Source organism: Mastigoproctus giganteus, chromosome 10, assembly GCF_048544385.1.
Source record: "Mastigoproctus giganteus isolate SK-2022 chromosome 10, ASM4854438v1, whole genome shotgun sequence".
In the NCBI taxonomy this organism is placed as follows: domain Eukaryota; kingdom Metazoa; phylum Arthropoda; class Arachnida; order Uropygi; family Thelyphonidae; genus Mastigoproctus; species Mastigoproctus giganteus.
Window position 1 is genome coordinate 73191843 of NC_143584.1, and position 23421 is coordinate 73215263.

The 23421-nt window shown below is 41.8% G+C and overlaps 1 protein-coding gene across 1 annotated transcript in view; it reads left to right on the plus strand.

Moving 5' to 3' along the window:
* The window catches only part of LOC150079083 (ras-responsive element-binding protein 1-like), a 348143-nt gene that overhangs the window by 145606 nt on the left and 179116 nt on the right, over positions 1-23421 (plus strand). The window contains exon 2 of the mRNA XM_090383978.1: positions 20620-20751. The gene's annotated coding sequence lies outside the window, so the exon portion shown is untranslated. The remainder of the gene's footprint in view (positions 1-20619; positions 20752-23421) is intronic.

A 23421-nucleotide genomic window follows, 5' to 3' on the forward strand; every position in this document is an offset into this window, starting at 1 on the left:
GATCAGAGAGAAAACTGGATAACCAATTACTAAAAACAGTTGGCAAACCATAAGATGGAAGCTTGTTTAGAAGACCTTTATGCCAAACACGATCAAAAGCCTTTGAGATGTCAAGAGCAACTACTTGTGTTTCACCGAACCTTTCCATTGAGTAAGTCCATAACTGAGTAACATAAACCAGAATATCACCAGTGGATCGACACTGACGGAATCCATACTGGCGATCGTTGATCAGACGGAAGGTTTCTAGGTAGTTTAAGAGTTGGCGGTTAATTGATTTCTCCATTACTTTACAAAGAGTAGAAGTAATTGCAATTGGGCGATAATTGGATGGGAGGGATTTGTCACCCTTTTTAGGAACTGGCTGGATATGAGCAAATTTCCAAGCAGAAGGAAAAACACCTTTGGAATAAGAAAGTGAAAAAAGGCGGCAAAGAAAGGACTAAGTTCAGGAGCACAGGTTTTGAGAACAAGTGGAGAAATACCATCAGGACTTGGAGCTTTCTTAGCATCAAGATTCATCAAAATCTTTCTGATATCCTTCTGACGGAAGACCACAGGAGGCATTGAATGGAGCGTGTTGGGAATGGTGGGAGGTGTTTTACCAAGATCATTAATACATGAGCTGGAAGAAAAATGGGATGCTAGCAGGTCAGCTTTATAATTGGCTGAAGTGACAACAGAACCATCTGGTTTGGACAGAGGTGGAATAGCTTTGGCAAGAGACCAGAATGCTCGGCTACCATTAGGGCAAGAAGCAAGTTTTCTGCTCTTAGCCTGTTCAAACTCTAGTTTGGAGTGATTAATAACTGCTTTACAATTGTTGCAAGCTTTGGTGTAGGCAGAAAATGAAACTGAAGAATTAGAAACAAGCCAATTACGATATGCAACATTCTTCTCTTGAACAGCCTTAGCACATTTATTGGAAAACCAAGGTTTAGATAAAGGACGAAATTTTAAAGTGGAGTGTGGGATAAAGGATTCCATTCCCGCAAGAATAATTTCACTGACACGATCTGAGCAAATGTTGACATCAGAAGTTTTGAAACAGTAATCCGACCATGGAAAAGAAGAAAAGAAGTTTCGCAGGTCATCCCATTTTGCATTCTTGTAATGGCAAACAACACGAGGTTGGGAATAGCCATGAAATAAAGGTTCCATTGGAGAAGAGACAATCACCAAGTTGTGATCTGAAGTGCCTAAAGGACTTCTCACTTCAACCCTGTACTTAGAAGAGTTGTTTGTGAGAAAAAGATGAAGCGTATTGGCTATATGATTAGGATTGTCCGGTATTCTTGTGGGTAAATGAACCATCTGTGCTAGGTCATTAGTAATTGCAAAAGCCTCAGCATTTCGACCTGCTGGTTCGGTGTGACTAGAAAACGGAAGCCAGCTGGAGTTGTGAACATTAAAATCACCAAGGAAAATTACCTCACTGTCAGGAAAGTGGGAATGGAGAAAGTCAAGTTGTAAAGAGAGGAAGTCAAAGAGCTCCAAGTGATTAGTTGAGTTGGGAGAACGGTTGAGACAACAGATGAATTTGACACAATGAGGTAGAGAGATTTTAAGCCAGAGAAGATCAAAGAGAAGAGATTCCAAATTGCCAAGTCTCTGATAGGGAATATCAGAACGGACATATGCACATGTACCACCTTTGAGGCGAAAGGAATCATACAACGAATAATTTGTGCATCTGAGATGGGCAGTAGTTGAATCAACCGATAACTGAGATTCAGTCAGAAAAAGTACATGGGGTTTGGCAGACTGCAAGTGAAAATGGACATCGTTGAGATTAGAATTGAGACCGCGTATATTTGTGAAATGAATTAGGAAGTGCTTGGGAGGTTTAGATCTTTTCGCAGATAAGCTTGCTCTATTAGTTTGACAATTCATGGTGTATTCAATAGTAAGAAAAAGTGAGTGGGACATGCTGTATGAAGTAATACTTTTTGGATATGGCGTACACATGGTAAGAATATACCCAGATCCTTGACATAACTTGGCCTCGACAATGCTCCCCGCATACACACTACTCGGACTCCCTCCAGTCACTATCTGGCAGAGTAGAGGTAGCAAGATTATACACTAGCTGATCCAGAAGCCTCCTAGAGAGTTACCAATAGGTTCGGTCCGGTGTACTAAGTAGCGGCCGGCCTTCGAACACCGTTTTAGAGCTGTACCCTCGAAATGTAAGGAATATTGGATCTCGCCACGACGTTCATCGTAACCTCAAAAGTCATCAATCATACTGCATGATGGAAGAGATAGGGAAGGGTTGACTGGAACTTAGCTCTAGAGACTAAACATGGGTTCCACCACTTCAAGCCTCCAATAAGCAAAGTGGTGGTATTTCACCGGTTGATGAAAGTCATCTACCACCTAGTTACCAGACAGTACTAGGTGGTAGATGACTCTCATCAACCGGTGAAATACCACCACTTTGCTTATTGGAGGCTTGAAGTGGTGAAACCCATGTTTAGTCTCTAGAGCAAAGGTTCCGGCATCCCCCCCCCCATACTTCTCCTTCAACCCTTGCACGATACTAAGTACTATAGGTTTTGATACCTTTCGTGTTTGGAGTTTTCATAAAAAAAAAAAAAAAAAAACAGAGGGGCGGCGTTCCTCCATGTGGTGTGGGCGACACACCTCGACTCCTGCTTACGTTGGTTCACACCTGGGTGGTCACCCTCAATGTACTTGTGCATGGAGGTTATACCCAGGATTACTAACAGTCCCACCATCGTGAAGGTGCAAGCAGAGGATTTGGCTGTCACAGACCGTCCGGACTTGGCCGAAATTGGGTCCACTTGACTTGAGTATCACCCGAATATCAGTTCCATCAGCGTTTTAGACTCCCAGGTAGCAAGTACAGCTTGTGTGGCATATCTGAGAGAATGTCTGTGACAACCTCAAGGATCTTACCAAGGATCCTTGGTAAGATTCAGTTCGAGGATATGAGTCTCTTGTATTTTATCTGACATGTAATTTCTAATAAATTTTTATTTAAATTAAAAAAATGTTAACAGAACGGATGTTATTAAAATAAGTGATAATTCAAAAATCCGTATAATTTCACTAGGACCCATTTTCAAGTGAGGGAGATGAATTTAAAAAAAAATTCCCTGGACGTCTGCGATCGAAATTCAAGGAGGTTCGCACCTTTAATTAAAGGTTTTAAAACTATAAATACGTGTATATACAGTACTTTTAAGGGCTATACTACATGGGCGCTTAAAGCGCGGCGTCGGAAGCGCCTTCGATCGCCTGGTTTTACTGGAAGCAAATGGCATGCAAACCAGACGGGCACTTCCAACGCCGCGTTGGACTACGGTAGCTGGCGTTCATCGCCTGCTGAGGCCGTTGGAGGCGTTGAAAGCGCCAGTGACTTTGTGTTTATGTTGCCTGCGGAGATATTCTTCCCATACTTCGGGTGCTTGGCCTTCCTTCGTTCGTTCGTTCGTTTGTTTGTTTGTTATTATTTGGAGAAGACTATGTTTGACACCGATGAATTTATATGTGAGGTGGAAAGGAGGCCTGCCTTGTATAACGTATCATTAAAAGTTACCCAGGAGGACTAACAAAGGGTTTTAATGAAATTTATTTTATGTGAGTGAAAGTATTATAATTTAAAAAATCTTTTGATTGCCACATACATTTAATTCAAATTCGTTGTACATAGTTTCTTATTTTTCAGAATTTTAATTTTCCACTAAATTCTAATATTTATTGTAAAAAATAGGATAAATTTTATTGTAATTATATTCTAGTATTTTGCCATGAAAGGCCGCCGACACCGTTGAAATATGTAGAAAAAGAATCCGTTAGTGACACGCCTTAAGACTGCTGTCGTTTTCATTCCCTCTTCCATCTCACGAGTTACTGTGTTTTCAAAAACATATCCATCCCTTCTCACAAATTATGCAATTGCAACAATTTTTTATTATGTCGATACTGGAATGGGGATTCAGTAATATGCTAGAGTAAAAAATGTACAACTTACTGCTCAGTATTCCAAACGTGCATTCTACAAGTCGCCTTGTTCGAGTTAATCTGTAATTTAAAATTCTTCGCTCACTGCTCAAATTTTTTGATGGGTATGGTAGTATTAAATTTTCAGTCAGGCCAAATGCTTCGTCGCTTACAAAAACAAATGGCATTGCCGGCCTCATTTGTACCAGGAATAGCTCTATTTAACGGCAGATTAAGTTGTTTCCTTAGCAATCTTCCATAATTTGAATTTTTAAAAATGTCCGGATCACCATCGCGTCCATAAGGACCAACAGATGTTGGTGCTTATGGTCTGCCAAAGCTTCTCCGGATTCACGGTTGTTTTTTTTTCTTTCTTTTTGTATTTTCAATCTGTTTTGATTTCTTGTAATTTCAATCAACAGTGGCGCATTATACCTTCCTGGGGCCCAAGACAAAATGGAATTTGGGGGCCCCATCTAAAGAAAAAACTAATAAAGAACATTTTCAATTTCAGCTTATTGTGACAACAAAACAAACAAACTACGTGACCGGGGTTTAAGCCCGTGACTGCTAAATACGTTGCTGTTTCTTGTATTCTGCCTACATTGTGAACTCCTCTGACCGTTTGGTCGTCCCGGAGTATAAACAGAAAATTTATTTATTTATTTATGTATTTTTATTTTACATGGCATAAGAACTAAATGTAAATTTACATCAAAATCGGTAAAACCATTTTTGAAATAAAACTTAATTTTCAAATTAATCTTCAAGTAAAGCAGTTCGTGGTCTTTGATGACATCAAAAGCGTTCAAGAAATAAATCACAATACTGCTGCTCAAATTAATCAACTTGTTGACTTCTTACATATGGCAGGGCCCCAACTAAATCAAAAAAAGTCCTCCCAAATATTTATCACCTAGAAGTGGATAAAAATGATATACAAAGCTAAATGGCAATAAAGTCATCAAGGTACCACACGGATCTTGGTCTCACCTGGGATGAAACCTTACTTTCCAGTACCATTTCATATATACAATGAAGAAAACATTTGCAGCCTCCTGGGCGATCCACGAGGAGCTTGTTGGTTGTCAGAATACATCCTTCATTTGCAAATACATTGAAAGATCCCTCTCGCCCATCGCTTTATACGCATTTGAGCTATGGGCCTCGGCCCCATCAGGTATTGCAAAGAAATTCCTGGCATTTGAATATTGGGTTCTGAGGTGGTTGAACAGGTTCCATGGTAACCCATTCACCATCTCTAGATCTGTAATTAATATTTATTGTACGTAAAGATACCATACAATATTCTCATCACGGTATCCTGCCAGAGGCCTCACATGGATACAAATATACAAAATAGTGATATTTTGTATATTTGTATCCAGTTAAATAAATTCCTGGCAATTGAATATTGGGTTCTAAGGTGGTTGAACAGTAACCCATTTACCATCTGTAGATCTATAATTAATCTTTATTGTACATAAAGATACCATACAATATTCCCATCACGGTATGCTGCCAGAGGTCTCACATGGATACAAAATATACAAAATAGTGATATTGAGTAGCGCAAATGTAATGCTAATAATAGCAATCGATAAACTAAAATCGATGACCAGATACCATGTGAGCCAGTTCTCCATACATCTAGATAAGAGGATACGGGGTTCACAGATGGAGTGGCACCGACAGAGTTTTCCACTGTATACTACTGGCCAGGAAGCAGATCACGTGCTTGCAACATGATCCTTCTCCTGTACTGCTTGTCACAGGCTAACTTGTTCAGATCCACCTCAAGTGACTGTATCCTTGTTAGCATTTCTGTGGGCAGAAATCTCCCAGGCACGTGTAGTCACCCATGGGTCGAGCACAGCTGAGGCATTTCTCTCAGCGCAGAAGGGAGAATTCTCCATCGGATCACATCCCAGATGATGGGGAAGGGGGCGGAGATCTTTCTCGTGAGCATTTCAAACCAAAGTTATCTCCTTCATGTTAATATACTTAAACTATACCAACCGCAGCAAGTACATTGTCAAACACTGTTAATCGTCCTTTTAATGTATTTGTATTTCTAATTATGTTTTTATAAATGTAAATATGTTTTAAAATTATTATTATTATTATCCATATGATGCAGGGAAGCCTGAGGCTTATGCTGCACCAGGAAAAAAAAAAAAAAAAAGTTCCCGAGTAACCCTGAGAGAGAGAGAGAGAGAGAGTGTGTGTCAAAAGTAGAAGGGAATCACCAAGAAAGAGAAGAACGATGATATCCAGCTCAGGACCCTGGGTGTGCCAAGCCCATACTCACCAGATGCGAGCCTCCGGGGTTTTCTGTGTTACACCCTTCTAGCCAACCAGCTGTACAGTGGGTGAAAGTAAACTTAATAATAATAAAAGTTAATTGACCTTGGCAGGCAGAAAGTTCAATTTCCCATAAAAGTCACTTAAAAATATTAGTAAAAAACAGCAGTGTTTTTGAAACAGTGATTTTGGAGCCTCTTTCTGATTGGGGGCCCTAGGCAAATGTCTTTTTTGCCTATAGGATAACGCGCCACTGTAAATGCGCAATACATCCAACTTGAACAACATCCATCTCGAAACTGGGACTAGAAAAAAGTGAGTCGCTGGTGGTGTGCACCGCAACGTTAGAAACGCCCCTTGAAACGATCTGACGTATAGAAACGCTACGTGTAGTTTGCTGTTTTGGAGGCGTTTAAACATTTACAACGCTATCTGACGCTGGCGATTTAAGCGTCCGTCTAGTATAGCCATAAGAGAGGAAACTAAATTAGTTGTCGCTCGAAAACAAGATGACTGCTACTGGCGTTTATAAAATTCTTATGTGGGATATTAAGATGGGGAGTACCATGCGTAATAAAATGCTATTATAACGAACTTTTATATTCCAACAAGATTCTGTGGACTTGGTATATCCAACCTATAAATACTCGATGATCTCCAAGTATTTCGGAAATCTGTAATAAGATCACAGCTTTCTCTAGCCATCTACCATTTCGGTCTTAAACTGAACCCCCCAAAAATTCGTTATCATTGTTTTCTCTCTGAAGAAGTGTTCCACATTCATACAACCTTCACTGGGGGGTGCAATTATTCCAAGTGTAACTAAATCCAAAGATCTCGGTGTAACCTTCGACTCAAATCTTAGGTTCAACTGTCACATCGAATGTGTTCTATGCAAGATCAGCATGACGGACAATCCAGCGAATGCGCTGGATTGCCCGTCAACATTTTCTTCATAACACAGACGCAAGAACTACAATCAGTTATTTGAAAACCGTTGTGTATCCTACCTTTCTGTATGCCTCTGAAATATGGGCCTCCGCGGTACCTTCTCTCATGAAGCCCATCCTCGCCAGCGAATACTGGATACTGAAGTGAGCAACCCGCAAACATCGACTCCCCCCCCCCAACAGAGGATCACCAGCATGGCCGAAAAACTTCAAATCCCATGGCTGCCTCAAATAATCGGCATGAGAAGAATTGTGACCACAGTCAAAATGCTGGTTGGCAAGATCAACTCCCCTGACTTCTGGGATATATGTCAGTAGCATGTTCCACTTCCTTCCTTAAGAGCCACCCCTCTTCTTCAGCTACAGCGGAACAGGCTGGAGATCAGTGACAGATTTCTACCCGGCCAAGTATTTCCTACAATACAAGCCCTGCTAATGATCGGAGTAGACCTCCAGAAATTCGCTTCAGATCGCAATCACAGGCGCTCGTTAGCCGAACTTGCTCCGCTTTTGTTTGGCTCCTGATGTCGACTCATACTGATGTCCCCTACCTGTTACTGCTATGAGGCTCAGAACGGCTGGTCGCAGGTACACTGACGAACTGTTTCACAAAAAAATTCGAAACCGTATACCGAACAACTTAATGCACGCCTGTGAAATATTCTGACTTTTAAGCATATACTGTATGTGCTTTGTACATATGAACGTGTACTTCCCTTGGTGTACTGTCTGCCTCTGAACTCAGAACTCTGAGTATATACATTCTGCCTCAGAATGTATATATTCATATCTATAGAATGGTTAATGCCACGTTTTTAAGTTAATTTCATGTTATGTTATCTTTTTGTTATACTGTACATGTTTTTATATCACCCTATAAAATTGTCAAGCTCCTGGCTGTGGCGGGCAATTATTGTATCTTTACTGTACAATAAAGATTTCTTCTTCTTATTTTGTGATTCTAAATTGTTAATGGAAGTTTTAATAATATTAATTATTTTAATTCGATTTTGTCTTCTTTTTTCAACCTTCCGGATTGCAATTGATCACCGGCTATTAGTCTAAAAGGAAAGGGCAGAATATTCTGGATTTTATGCGCGGAAGAAACACGCAAGTTCGGAGAGCCATTTTTCAGGGTTCAGATGACAGAACTCGGATTTTATTTTTTCGTTTGGTGCCATGGTGCTCAGGGAAATTGAAATTATACTAAAAGAACAAATGAAATCCGAACTAGTGTGCGTGTGTGTGTGTGCGCGCCCGCGCAATTTACTGATGTCACAAAGCAATTAAGGCTATAGGTATCAGTATATTGTGTCTCCGTATTTGCGTGTGTTCTTTGGTCGGATTGCTGGAAGAAAAACCAGAGTTTATGGAGAAAAAGGCATACGACCCTCACGTGACAGGATTTCTTTCATTTTTTCCTCAAAAAAGAAAAAAAAAATTCCTCGAGTTATTGAATAATTGGGTAATTATAGTGCTGCTTGCGAGGACAAAGGAATATTTCCCTTTCTGCTTATTTTCAGATGTTTCTTGATACTTCTAGTTCATCAGAAACTAAATGGCAATAAATTACATTAACATCTATAATATTTCCTCCCCAATATTAGCAATGCTAAAGAAACTTATTATTAGCTACTGCTGATGACATTCTTCATTAAGTGCCCAACTTTCGGAATTTATTTCATTTAAATGAACTTTGAACATTTGTTAACAAAATGGATTATATTGCGTGAACCGTCTACGTTCCACAGGAAGATGTGAAGGCAGTTGGACGTTAGCACTACATCTCCCAAAAATATTAGAAGCATCTTTTATTGCAGTGATTTGCTTAAAATTTTCCTTTAAATCGAAAAAAAATTATGAAGACAACCATTTTTTGTTACACCTTTGCAAGCTTCATTTAATTTTATGCAAACAATAAGAATTATCTTAATTTATTTATTATAAAAATATTACTAGCTGAAGACATAAGAAAAAACAATGGACACTCAAATAAACATCATCGACAAAATAGAACAAAAAAGATTAGAATGGTATGGACATGTTATGAGTGGCGCACTACGGCGACAAATGCCTATGCGCCTAATAAGTCCCCAAACAAACAAACAAACAAACATGTTATGAGAATGGGGGAAGAGCAATGGAATGGACAACCCCTAGAAGGAAAAAGGAGAGGAAGACCTAGAATCATATGGATGGAGGGAGTGAGGGCGGCTATGGAAAGAGGAAATTGAAGAATGGAGACTGGGAGGACAGAAAAGAGTGGAGGAACAAAATAAAATTACATATATAAAAAAAAAGTTAGGCCGCGGATAACTTTTGATACAACGGAGAAATCTGGACCTCATGGTAAACGATAGTCACTGCTATTGAGTTTGGATAACATGTTGCTTACACCAATTTTGGTGCACTCTCCAGTAATGGGACATAGACATTGCTATGTTGGCCATGAGGTCCAAATGCAATCAAGGTGATGTTGTGAACTGTTCTTCGTACCAACAGTTGAAGTTATCTGTCTTTATTCGTGGCCTTCTTCCACCACAACATTAATTCCCATCTCTGATTTGGAACTTTCTCCAAAGTCTGGACAAACATTCACTCAATACCGGTGGACCCGTTGCGAGCATCGTGCGTCTCGTAACATAGCAGCGGCGCAGCACAGTGGCCTAGCTAACCACTCAGTACAACTTAGGAACAGCACGACAATATCCACATGCCTATAGCGTATTCGGTTTTCTGTCTTTGTGGCACCAGGGGTTCTACCCCAACTCCCAGGGCTGGCGCTAGCGTTCGTGGCGCCTGAAGCAAAACCTTGTAAAGGCACCTAATTCATATAATATTTTAACACGCATATATATGCAGTAGCGTGTGTGGCAAGTGCCTCACTTGCTCACACCTAGCGCCAGCCCTGCCAACTCTGCATCGTCTGTAGTTGTTGTTGTTTGGTTTTTAGGAGCATTAGCAACTAAGGCCATATTGCTCCGGGAATATGCAGTGGTCATTCCCTGACCTTTCCGCATCCTCCGTATTTGGTGGTGACAGGCTCGAACCCCGGTCTAATCAAGAAGCGTGTGCTACGCACTGCTGCTCCTTCCCACCTGGCTACGGAGGCGCCTTCGTCTGTAGTGAATACAAAGCTTTGCAGAGGCAGATAGTGGGTTAGTGTGTGATTATTGGACATAATGGACATAGTGTTGAGGCTAAGTGGTTTCTCACAAATGCATCATCTGTACTTTTGTAGAGAAAAACAGGACTGTAAATGCCAGAAGTGTGTGTGGTTTGTGTAGTACAGTACTCTGTTGTGCTTCTGGCTACTTGGCCGCATGATCCCTGGTGGGACCCGACGTTGCCCGTCTATCACCATGGGGAGGTGAGCTAGGCAGTAAAGACAAAGTTCTCTGGCTAGCCTCTGCCAGGGTCCTGATCTTCCTGGACAGAAGCAAAAAAATAAAAATAAAAAAGGTTATTTGAATCAAGCGGAGTGGTGTAGAGCAAGAAGGGAATAAAGTTGAGAAAAAGTTTATCGATTGTAGAGAAGGTCGCCTCCCCCCGAGTTCAGTGGAGCAACGTTGCTCCACCAGACGAAAGTGGGGGGGGACAAGCCGCAGGATAGGGAGGAAAGTCACACGGCTAGGAAGCCGGGTGGTGGTCGCCAGAGACGAAGCAATGGTCTGGGACCAAGGAATTCCTACCCAGCTCAAGGCTGGGTCAGCACATACCATCCCGAAAGGGTATACATGTGAGACAGTCTAGTGAGAGAGGCTATCTCAAGGCGTCCATCTTGAGATCGACGCTCTGGGTTTCTCAATCACTGGAGACTTCCAGAGGAGCCGCTGTTGGTGGAGGCATTGTCAGTTTAATTAGATTCCGGAAGGACAGCTGTATTTGTTGCTGTGAGAAAAGGCTTCTGGCTGCAAATAGATCCTGTGCAAACTTTGTGAACGCCAGTAGTAGTGTTTCTTACTAACAAAGAGGTGCTCCCTTCTACAAGGGAGATTATGGATTCTGGAGATTGACACTTCTTTGGCGTTCGTAATGACATGACATGTGGACATGGTGGACGTGTGTTTTTGTAAGGGGCGGCTCCTAGAACGTAAGTTCAACTCCGCCTCGTATCTCTGTGAAGAACAGCATCGCTACAAATGGGCTAGTTATGTGTGTGACGGAGGTTTGTGTGTTCTGTTGTCTGACTGCTTGGCTACCCAGAAGCATCAGTCACCTGGACAGATGGTTCTGGGTACTCGTCCACACCACGGGAAAGGCGCCTCCGTAGCCAGGTGGGAAGGAGCAGCAGTGCGTAGCACACGCTTCTTGATTAGACCGGGGTTCGAGCCCGTCACCACCAAATACGGAGGTTGCGGGACGGTCAAGGAATGACCACCGCATTTCCCGGAGCAATATGGCCTTAGTTGCTAATGCTCCTAAAAACCAAATAACAACAACAACAACAACAACAACAACACCACGGGAAGGTTGGCCAGTCCCAATGGAACACGTACTGTCTCAATACGAGACTCTGACACACCTGATGTTGCCAAAAGGTGGGCTAGATTCCTCTAGGGGCTCACTCCAGAGGAGAGAAAAAAAAGGAAAAAAAAAATTAATTTTCCCGTGGTGAAAAAAAAAAAAAAAAAAATTGATATCACTGTAGAACGCGAAACAACAACAAAAAAAAACAAATAATAATAAATAAAATAATAAAATAAAATAAAAATAAAATAATAAAATAAAATAAAAAAAATAATAATAAAATAAAATAAAAATAATAATAATTAAATAAAATAAACAAAATAATAAAATAAATAAATAAATAAAAATATATTAAAAATAAATAAATAAATAAAAATAATAAAATAAATAAATAAATAAAATAAATAAATAAATATATATATATTAAAAATAAATAAAATAAATAAATAAATATATATATTAAAAATAAATAAAATTAAAAACATAGAATAATAATAAAAAAAACAATGTGACAGCCACACTGGAGAATGCAAAGAGAAAAAAAGAGATGGTGTTTTCTGCCCTACACACTGGCTGCAGAAACAAGCTCTACAGCCCATGTAACATGGGGGAGGGGAAGAAAAAAATACATAGTCGGTTTCAATTTGCTGCTGGGTCATCGATGTTGGCCACTGGGAGTCTGTTAATCCTTTGTCTGCGTTTAAAGACCAGCTGTGAGTAGGTTTACAGTGCAGGGAGGTTGCTACGGTTCTGTAGGAAGAGCTCTAGATGCTCGCTAGAGATCTGTGTGCAGCTGACAGCGTTGTGTCTCAGATCTGTGTACGTAATGCACTCGAATAGTATGTGCCACCAGTTCTCTTTGGCTCCACAGTGGCAGAGATCTGTTGGGTGGAGACCCAGATGGTGTAATTTTTCATTCATGGATCCGTGTCTGGTAATTAGGTATGACGTTTCTAGTAAACGGATAAACCAAGACAGTACAGATTTAGTAGCAGCGTAGGTTACATCAGGTAGGAATATTCTTGTGACAACGCTCGGTGTTGAGTTATCCCATTGAATTTGCTAAATATTGAAGAGCTTGTTGTAGCAATGGGTCATCTCAGCCTTGGGGTCAGCATCCAGGTTAACCTCAATGTCGAGGATCTTTTTGGGATATTTCTCATAATTCGGAAGCACAACCCAGGGAAGATGACATAGATTGAGCGGAAGTGCTCTCGTGATGACCGGAATGGCAGGAGTGGAGACCGTTCTACACACTTGGCAGATTGCCATTAACATTGACCTCTGTATAGTTCCAACCTTGTCTCACATCTTTACAAGAGTTACCTGATGGAACCAGGCTCTGGCTGCATAGGTTACAATTGGTAAAAATACTGCTTTGTAATACAACCACAAGGACTTTTTTGGACAGTCCCCAATCATTTTGAGATGCGTATGATGGTTCCTGAGAATCTCTTAACTTTGTTTCTTAGATGAACAAGATGTGGAAGAAAGCTGAGTTTGTGGTCAGTAATCACCCCAAGTACTTTGGTTTCGGTGACGATTGGCAGTTGAGCATTAAATATCTTTACCTGCAGTGAGCGCCTGAGATCCAGTCTATTCTTGAATAGCATCATTTTAGTTTTTGTTGGATTGATATGCAACTTATTAAGTGCAGCCCAAATTGAGAGATCCTTGAGGACCTGGTTTGCGTTTTCTTTGATGGCCTTCCATGAATGCCCTGACACCACCACTGTGAGATCAACAGAGAAGGCCACAATTTTCGTATTCCTGAAGGTGCGAGAGAGCCAGTCTTTGGGGACTATATTCCAAATGAGGCATCCCAGGACTGACCCTTGGGGACAACCTCAATTTATTGATCTGGTGACTTGCTGGAATTTTGACTTAAGAATAACTGATCAACGGAGAAATAATTCTGGAAAGGGATGTATAATTTCCAAGAGCAAGCAGCAGTTCGAAGACGTGCCAAGGCACATCCCAACAGATGGTGCCGAAGGCTCCCTCGAAGTCTATGAAGATGGCCAATTCGAATTTTTCTTCAGAACTCTCAATTTGTAAGACCAGATTGAAAAGAGCTTCTTCACACAACCTTCCACAGGTGAAGCCATACTGGCATGGTGAGACCAAATCATGCATTTGTAGCAGGAAGACAACCCTGAGAGCCATGAGTTGCTCAAGGACCTTACCAAGGTGAGCCAGCAGGGCAATAGGCCGGAAGCTGCGGGGGTCTGTTGGTGGTTTGCCCTTCTTGATAAGGCAAAGGAGGGCCAACTTCCATTGTTTTGGGAAGCATCCTTCATCCAAGCATTTATTGAAGAGAAGGAGTAGATGGTGGGGCCGCAGTTTGTGAAAGCGGATGATGAAGATGTATTCTGTTAGGTCAATGCCCCGGACAGTTTTGGACCTTAATGTTTTTAAGGACTGCTCCCAGTTCTTCTAGGGTGAATGGGTTGGCTTGCTCTTTTGCTGTATAATTCTGTTGGCAGTTCTAATTGCTAAATGTTCTGGGTGATCCTCAGAGCCACCATGGGTAGATTTCTGGGAAACCTTCCTTGAGGACCTGTATGAGGCTCTGAGTATGGAGTGCTGGATAAAGATGGTCAAGTCCTCTGCATTTAGCGAGTCCATCTATAGTTAGAAAGTCCAGTTCTATGGAGCTGTCATATGCTTCCCAATTGACATTTCTCGAAGAGAATCTGATGAAGTCAGTTGCCCTTGCTCCATTGTTGTTTATCAGTGAAACCAAGTCAAGATGGAATAGTATGGCTCTATGGACACTAATAGTTAGATCCGGAGTTACCTCCCAGCAACTAACTGGCTGATGTAGGTCCTTTGTAGAGAGGGTGAAGTCGATATTAGATTCACCAGTGGAGCTAGAGTAAGTAGTGAACGGGTTAGGCTGGTTATGGCTAATAAGATTTTGGCTGACGACGCAGTCCTCAAGAAGCTGGCCACGGCCATCAGCTACTGCACTGTGCGAGAAGGGGGATTTTGCATTCAAGTCAGATGCAACCAGGAGTTTTGAGCCAATAAAATTCAGGCCGAATTCCAAAAAGTTCAGTGTTTCATTGATGTTCCCTGAGGGAGGGCTGTAGAGTGACATCAGATAGAATGATTGATCTGTATATGTAATCTGCATACAGGTGGAGAACTGGTTTTAGAGGCCCCAGATAACCAGGACATCAACTCTGTTTATGACTGCTATACATGTTTTTGGGTCAACTGGGACAGGTTGAATGACCTGAGTGTGTATGGAAAAGCCAGTAATTTTAGAGGTTGGATGGGGTATTCTTGTAGCATACTGCTCTTGAATCAGAACAACATCAATTGAATGCTCCTCAGTGGCCTGACGTATTTTATCCGCAACTGTGTGGGACATTTGCCCATTTATTTGCATCATTCGCGGGTATTTAGGTTGAGATACGGGGGCTCCTCTTTGGCTTCCAGAAAGAGTGGGCAAGACTGGAGCAGGGACACAACCGACATTTCTTGTTAGTTTAGGCATCAGCAGTCCTTAGTCTTATGAGCCAGAACCCCTTGGTATTCTGGGCATACAACATCCCGGAGAGAATGGTTATGTGTTCGCCGGTTTCTTTTACAATTCACACAAGAGGGCTCTTCATCATGGTGGGCACATTCTGCTTGGACATGCCCACTTCTGGCACAATGCCTGCAGGATGGGGATTTGTGGGAGCAGAGTTGGGAAGTATGCCCATAGCCCAGACATAGGAAACACCTTGTGACAATTGTAAATGGACAAAACCTGTGTGCGCTGCAACCAAGGAATAATCTTTTTGTAGAGAGGGCGGTTCTATAAATCCATGGGGAGAAGCTAATTACTTTGTGTTCCATAGAACTGGATTTTGATTTTGTTGCAAACCTAAAAGTGGTCTCAGCCTTAACTTCTTCCCAGGAGAATCCACAGTCCAGTAGGTTTCTGTGGAACAGATCCTCAAGTAATTCATCGTTGGAACTGTGCTTTGGAATATCGTACACTATGATTGACGGATTTGACTTTTTAGGAGGAGCTATGACCACCTCTGCATTTGTGAGAGTTCCACATGTGGCAATACTTGTTAGATCTTCTTTTGTTGTGGTCTCCAGTAGGACTCCTTTGTTCCTAATGGGCCTCAGGGATTTCACTTTTAGATTCTTATAATCAGCCCTTATAGCGCTTTGTACCAGATCTTTGATGTCATTGCTAGTCTTGAACTCCGAGGTATCACTTGCTCTCAACAGTAGTACGTGCTGTGGCTTCTTCTCTGGGTGGTGCACATGGAGAATTTGTATCATGCCATGGGCAACGGACTCCTGTCCAAACTTCACAGTGGCAGCATAGGAAGTGACACCCACAGCAGACTCGGGGGGGTGGCGGCACGGAGTCTCAATATAATTAGGGTCAGTGTTGGTACAGTTTTGGGGCCTGCCGAGAGCATCAGTGACCTTTTCCAGGACTACAGTTTTGGACTGAAGTTCTTCATTCACAGCTTTTAGCCTCTCATTGTCAATGAGGAGCTTAGTTGTAATTGACTCAAGGGTGGACCACAACTCCTGCACACGGTTACCTGCACTTCTGGTGAAGAAACTGGAGTCATGGTTTAGGAAGGCAATCAACTGCCTACGAAGTCGAGATTTGTTTGGTGAAGGGTAGCTGGGTCCACCTTCCCGGACACTAGGTGGAGGGAAGGTGGACCCAGTCTAGGGGAGGATTTTAACCCAGCTGCGAGAGCATTGGCAAGGGCTGTCGGTGTGATAGCTTCGGCGATGCTTTTAACCTCTGTATGGGTGGTGGCCATTGCTCCAGTAGTAGGAGCAGCATCAGTGTTTGCAGCAACAGAGTTTTGGTCAGGGGCCAATGCCAATGGTTGCCCCTCATCTTGGGTCACTGACTCCAAACAGCCCATGCCTCCATGACCTCCTTAGTTTTTTTGTTGGCCTTTTTCTTTTTCTTTTCTTTTTTCATCGAGAGATATCCGCTCTTGAGCTCGGTCTTTGGCGGGGTACTAGTTGGGGGAGGATTCCTCAGAACTGTTTCAGGCTCCTCCTCACTAGCAGAACTGGAACTGGAACTTTCCCTCCTGCTCATGTCAGATGGAGGGAGTGCAGGATGAAAAGCAAAGCACAAGTGTAACGATGAAATGCAGCAATGATGAAAACCAAGCAGCTTGTTGGGCTGAGGGTTGGACTGTCTGAGGAGATAATTTTTAATTTGCACTTGAGGAGCAAGTTCGCAGCACAGTTGCTAGGGGGTGCTGCGAATAGCGCACTGTTACGATCTGAAGGTTTTTATCAAGTTTCCAATGCACTAATTAACTATACTGATTGTGGAGACAATTAAATTAATTCCACTCATTATATAACACATTATATAATAAGAGGATTATAAATTTAAGTAAATAAGCAATAGCATAATTAAAATATAGGTTCGTGGCAGTTCTCAAATCTAGGAATTCCAGCAACCAATCACAGGAGATAGCACTGTTCACGTGACTTAGCATTAGCATTAGCATTAGTAGAGGCATATGATGCAAGAAAGCAAGCTTATTCAGCATCAGCCAAAAAAAAAAATAACACACACACACCACTCCCATTTCACCCCTCCGTTTGTTCGAAATACCTGTCCAGTTCAGCCTTAAATTTGTTTAGGCTATCAACTTCAACAACAAGTGATGGAAGTCGGTTCCACCAACCAACCACCCGGTGGCCAAAGGCAAATTTCCGCACATCTATCCGACATCCGTCCTTCCTCAATTTGAATTTATGCCCTCTGAGGTGATTATTCTGAGCAAGATGAAGAATCCCATTGGCATTGAGCATGCTCAAACCATTCAAAGCCTTATACACCTCTATCAGATCACCTCGCCGGTGCCTAGTCTCCAGACTCTGTAATTTGCAAAACTTAAGCCTTTCTTCGTAAGAGCAACCCTTTATTCCATTCACTAATCTTGTTGCCCTTCTCTGTACCCGTTCCAGCAGCTCTACATCCTTCTTGAAATTAGGCCTCCAGACCTGTATACAGTACTCAAGATGTGGCCTAACCATTGCCTTATACAAGGGAATAATCACCTCCTTATCCGTGCTAGAAAAATTCCTGTATATCATTGACAAGACACCATGAGCTACTCTTGCAGCTCGTCTGCACTGCTCAGAGAACTTCATATCTGCCTGCACAATTACCCCCAGGTCCTTTTCATTCTCCACCACTGTCAGTGTAGTACCGCAGAGTTGATACGTTGCTCTGTGGTTACTGTTTCCCATATGTAGTACTTTACATTTGTCAATGTTAAACTTCATTTGCCACCTCTCAGCCCATCTGTTCAACCTTTCCAGATCCTGTTGCAGCAGCATAGCGTCAGTAGTGTCCTTAACAACCCTGCCAACCTTTGTATCATCTGCAAACTTGGACATTAAACTTGATATACCATCATCAATATCATTCATAAACGCTGAAAACAACAACGGACCCAACGCTGAACCCTGAGGAACTCCACTAATAACATTAGTCCACGTTGAGCAGTGTCCATTGATTACCACTCTCTGTCTTCTGCCACTCAACCATCTCCTTATCCATAGCAGCAATTTGCCTCCAATGCCACACTGCTCCAATTTGTGCAGCAGTCTTCCATGTGCAACAGTATCAAAAGCCTTTCTAAGATCCAAATATATAATATCAAAGTTATTCCCTGCATCCAGTTCTTTTGTGACTACATCATAGTATCCAATCAAATTGGTCAGGCAAGACCTGCCCTTAACAAAACCATGCTGCGTCTGAGCTATAACTGAATTCTTGTCTAGATGATCCTGCAGTGCTTCTTTAACCAGTGCCTCCATTAATTTACCTGGAACAGAAGTTAAACTAACAGGTCTATAATTACTTGTGTCAGCCTTTGATCCTCCTTTGTGAATTGGGGTTACATTTGCACATCTCCAGTCTATGGGTACCTCCCCTGAGTCCAAAGAAGCTCTCATAATTATGGCTAGGGGTTTGCTTACTTCCTTTGCTGCCTCCTTTAATATAACTGGATAGATCCCATCCACCTCAGGTGCCTTTTTTATGTTTATCCTCAACAATCTCTCCTCCACTTTCCTCTCAGTTATTACAAAATCATCTAGCTCACTGCCAATGTTTACTTTACCTACGTCATTCTCCTTCCTGAAGGACTCCTCATGCGTGAATTTAGATGCAAAATACTCGTTTAGATTGTTAGCCACCTGAGCAGGATCCTCAACTGTTGAACCATCAATATCCAGTGGACTGTTTCCGGACTTGTTTCCGGAAGAAGCAATGGCTGACTATTTGCTACTTAATTTATTGCTAAGAGGCGGCAACAATACTAAGAACCCCATAGTCTTGGTAGTGAGTAGAAATTATAAAGAAATAATAACAATTTCCCCAGTGTTCCAAAAGTACAGTTAATCAAACTAACAAGCAGCAGGAACAGGATTAACTGACACTATAAAAATCAATACAAGACATACCATAGGCAGAACTACAGTGGGAGCGGCCATTACATACAAAAAACAACTAGGTAGCATATCTGTACAAAGCAAAATTAGAAAAACATTAATAACGTCTCACTGCCTTAAAATTTAGCCAAAAAAATACAGCCACCAATTAATAGGGAGTCGACGACACTACTTTAAATCGCTAATTCCAAAAGTAATCCAGAATTTGTACGAATTTTTGAGGAGCTTATACAAACACAATATAGCTATATAATTCGCCCGCAGGTTGGATAATGAGAACATGAGAAAACGATTCTGTTGGTACATTGTTTGTCTGGCCTCTTAGCCTATGGTCCTGTGAAAAATAGAATTCCCCTAGTTTCGTCCATCACTACGGGGAGGAGAGTCGGGTCAGTAGAGAAAAGCTCTGGTGGGGGGGGACTAACCCTGGCTTCGCCTAAGCTTATCAGAGTCACATGGACTGTGTAACAGACATTAACTCGCATAGGCTGTGGCAGTTGAGAGCGGTCACTGGTAACATACCCACTGGGAAAAGCAAGAAACTGTGCCTTGTGTGGGCACATCAACACCAGCACTGAACCGCGACATGTTTAAACCAGTTGCCTGGTCTGATAAATCCCTTTTCCAACTGTATCATGCTGATGGGCGTATCTGCATTTGGAGAAAGCAACATTAGGCCATGGCATCTGGATACACTGTTTGATAGGCTGGAGGTGGTTGTATTATGCTTTGGGGACTGTCTTCGTGACATTCCCTGGGTTTTCTGATTCTTGTTAATTAACGGCTCGGTGGAATGCCTACCTTTCTGTCGTTGCCGACTAGGTACACCCGTTCATGATGACAGTGTATCTTGACAACTCCAGTATCTATTAACAAGATAGCACGACATGTCATAAGGTCTGGCAGGTTGTTACTGGTTTCAAAAACATTGATAATAAATTCTTTGTCCTCCCATGGCTGCCCAGCTCATCCGATCTCAACCCAATTGAGCATGTTTGGGACCGCTACTGGAAAAGAATATTCGACAGAACATCCACCTGACAATGTGCAGGCATTAGTAGACACACACTTAGTAGATCCACCTGACAATGTGCAGGCATTAGTAGACACACACTTAGTAGATCCACCTGACAATGTGCAGGCATTAGTAGCACTACCACATGACACCCTACGACACCTTGTGGAGTCCATGCCAAGACGTGTATGGGCAAAAGGTAGCCACACAAGGTATTAGGTAGGCGCATGCATGTTCAATGCGCCACCTTAAACGTGCCACCAAGGCAATAAGCCCGTGTGCACTAAAATATTAAATAGGAATTTTGCATTGATTCAATACAAAATAACATTATATAATCTTTAATTTTTAAACTTTAATATATAAAATTTTGTGGTCTTATCTTGAACATGACTTCATAAAACCTTGTAAAATCAATAACTATAAAATATAAAATTTTGACAGGCACAGCCTTTCAGCACAGGAAATTGGGCCTCTGGTTGACATCCCTAGCCACTAGGAGGCATGCCTTTCAACTCTAACCTTTCACGAATTATGTTTCTCCTATGTTTAAAAACTTTATCTACATTATATTAGGTAGGTGTTGCTAATGCAAAGCCAATTCAGTGTATATTCTTAATTTTGGAAATTCTCTTTAGATAATTTTTAGCCACAGACATTTCATTTTAGCAGTTTGCATTTTAAAGTTTAAAATAATAACTATATTGATTCTCCAGAAGTGTTTTGGATTGAAATTCATTATTTAATGACAAATGCTTTGTTGGCATTGCTTTTAACTTTAATCGTTATTCAACGGTAGTACACTGAAAGGACAGAATTCATGGATACTTGGTTTCTGGGCACCGCGACGCTGTAACCCTCTCTCTAGTGGTTGTTGTTATTGTTATTTGATTTTTAGGAGCATTAGCAACTAAGGCCATATTGCTCTGGGATATGCGGTGGTCATTCTAATCAAGAAGCGTGTGCTACGCACTGCTGCTCCTTCCCACCTGGCTACGGAGGTGCCTCTCTAGTGGACGAACCCACTGCTTGGCAGGTATATAGGTACACGGCATCACTGCATTCACCTAGAAGGTAATTCGATGTCAGTATGGATAAACTTCGTGAGTGAACCAACTTTGAAAAAGGGATGATAGTGGGTGCCTGACGCATGGGTAACTCTGTCGTGGAGGTGGTACAGAAATTGCACTCTCCCCGTTTGACAGTATCAGGAATACGCCATTTCCAGAATAACATCTCATCGTGGACAGCGCTGTGGGCGGACAAAGATGGTGGATGAACGTGGTCGTTGATGTTTGTCTTGCATTGTTTCAGCCAACTTGGGAGCGGCAATGCCACAAATCACTGCTGACTTCAAGAGAGAGAGAGAGAGAGAGAGAGAGAGAGAGAGAGGTGCCAGAAACATCTCCACCAAGTCCGCGAAGCGATCATTAGTCTCAATAGGTTCTGGGAACCGCCGACCCACCAGAGTCTCATTGCTAACACCACGACACAGGACTCAACTGGGTGAAAGAACATCGGCTCTGGACCTTGGATGATTGGAAACGGTTTCCTGGTCCAATGAGTCCCGTTTCCAGTTATTTAGAGAGGACTGGACAGTGCGTATCTGGCGGAAACCGCACTAAGCTATGCATCCGTTATGTCAATAAGGAACTATTCAGGCAGGTGGCAATGGTCTGGAGCGTGTTCAACTGCCACACGTTGGGACCTCTGGTATGTCTAGACGCATCTCTGAACGGTCCAGGTTATGTGTCCATCCTTGCAGACTATCTATATCCCTTTATGGTCATTGTGCACCCACAGGGCAGTGGACTCTTCCAGCAGGATAGTGCGCCTCCCCATAGAGCTCTGGCGACTAGAATATGGTTCGAAGAGCATTTCACAGGTTTTACCACTATGGAATGGCCTTCCCGTTCATTGGGCATGAACGCTGTGAAGCATCTTTGGGATGCTGTGGAAAAGTCCATTTGAGCGTTGTATCTTCCACCCAGGAATGCGACGGAATTATGAACAGCGGTGCAGCAAACATGGATGGAAATACCTGTGGAACGCTTTCGTGAACTAGTGAACTCAATGCCTCATGTGACTGCCCTTAACTGGGCAAAAGGTGGGTCTACCCGTGATTTTTGTCCACCCAGTGTAATAGGTTATACTTCAAATAGACACATTACAATTAAATGTTTCATTCATTTCAAATATTTAATTTAATTTAATCTTAAGAAGTGGAACCTTGGAATAATGAGGAAAAGTAATTTCTTGCTAACATTATGAATAAATAATGTTTTGTTTAATGTTATATATTCCAGTTAGCAAACATTTTAATATATAAGGGAAGCACTTAAATAACTATCGGTGACAAAAATTTGCTTCATGCTGTGCTTATCACTGAATGCTTAGGAAGGAAAAAAATCTCGTCTGTGAATAGTTGCTATCCATTGTTCTTTGCAACTTTCGGTTATTAGGAAATTTTAAATCAGATGCAGCTTATTCCGTTTGTTGTAATTACCTCAACATCTAGAAACAAAACTTTCTAAATAGTACCGATAAAAGAAATCTACACTTGGACAATGTAACAATCTTACCGTGTGCAATCCGTAAGGATTTCGCAGACTAAAAGTTACTAACTGAAGGAAGGCAATGATCGCCTCTTTGTGATTACGTTAGAAATATAACTTTATCTACAGTGGCAGACAAAAAAACTGTATCACTTTAAAAAAGGTAACATTTGTAGTGAAATGTATAAGATATTGTTTTATTACAGTCATTTTGTTTGTCGAAAAGCAAAGATGTTGCATCAGATAATGCTTCTATGCATCAGACAGTAATTGCAAGGTGTTACATCAGCCGTTTCCATAAATACGGCGTTGGAAGGGTATACGCACTCATTAGTATCCTGTTTTGCGGAGGTGTAAGTATGGTCCCATATGTTCAGTTGACACCAAGAAAAAAAGTGTTAACTGTTGCTCTGTCCCAGGAAGGGCTTTCTACGTGTGCTTTCGCTGATAAAATAGGCTGCAACCAGTCAACAGTATCCTGGGTGCTGAAAGCTTGAAACCGGTGATGCAAAGAGAAGACCTGGATCAGGCCGTAAGAGGTGACTACGCCTTCCCAAGATCGATATTTGGAATGGCTATGCCTTTGTAATTGCCATGCTAGTGCTCCTGATCTAAAACTGGACTTTGAGATGGCTTCTGGTGTTGAAACAGTGCACAAACTATCCAAAGATGGCTTTTGGAATGTGGTTTG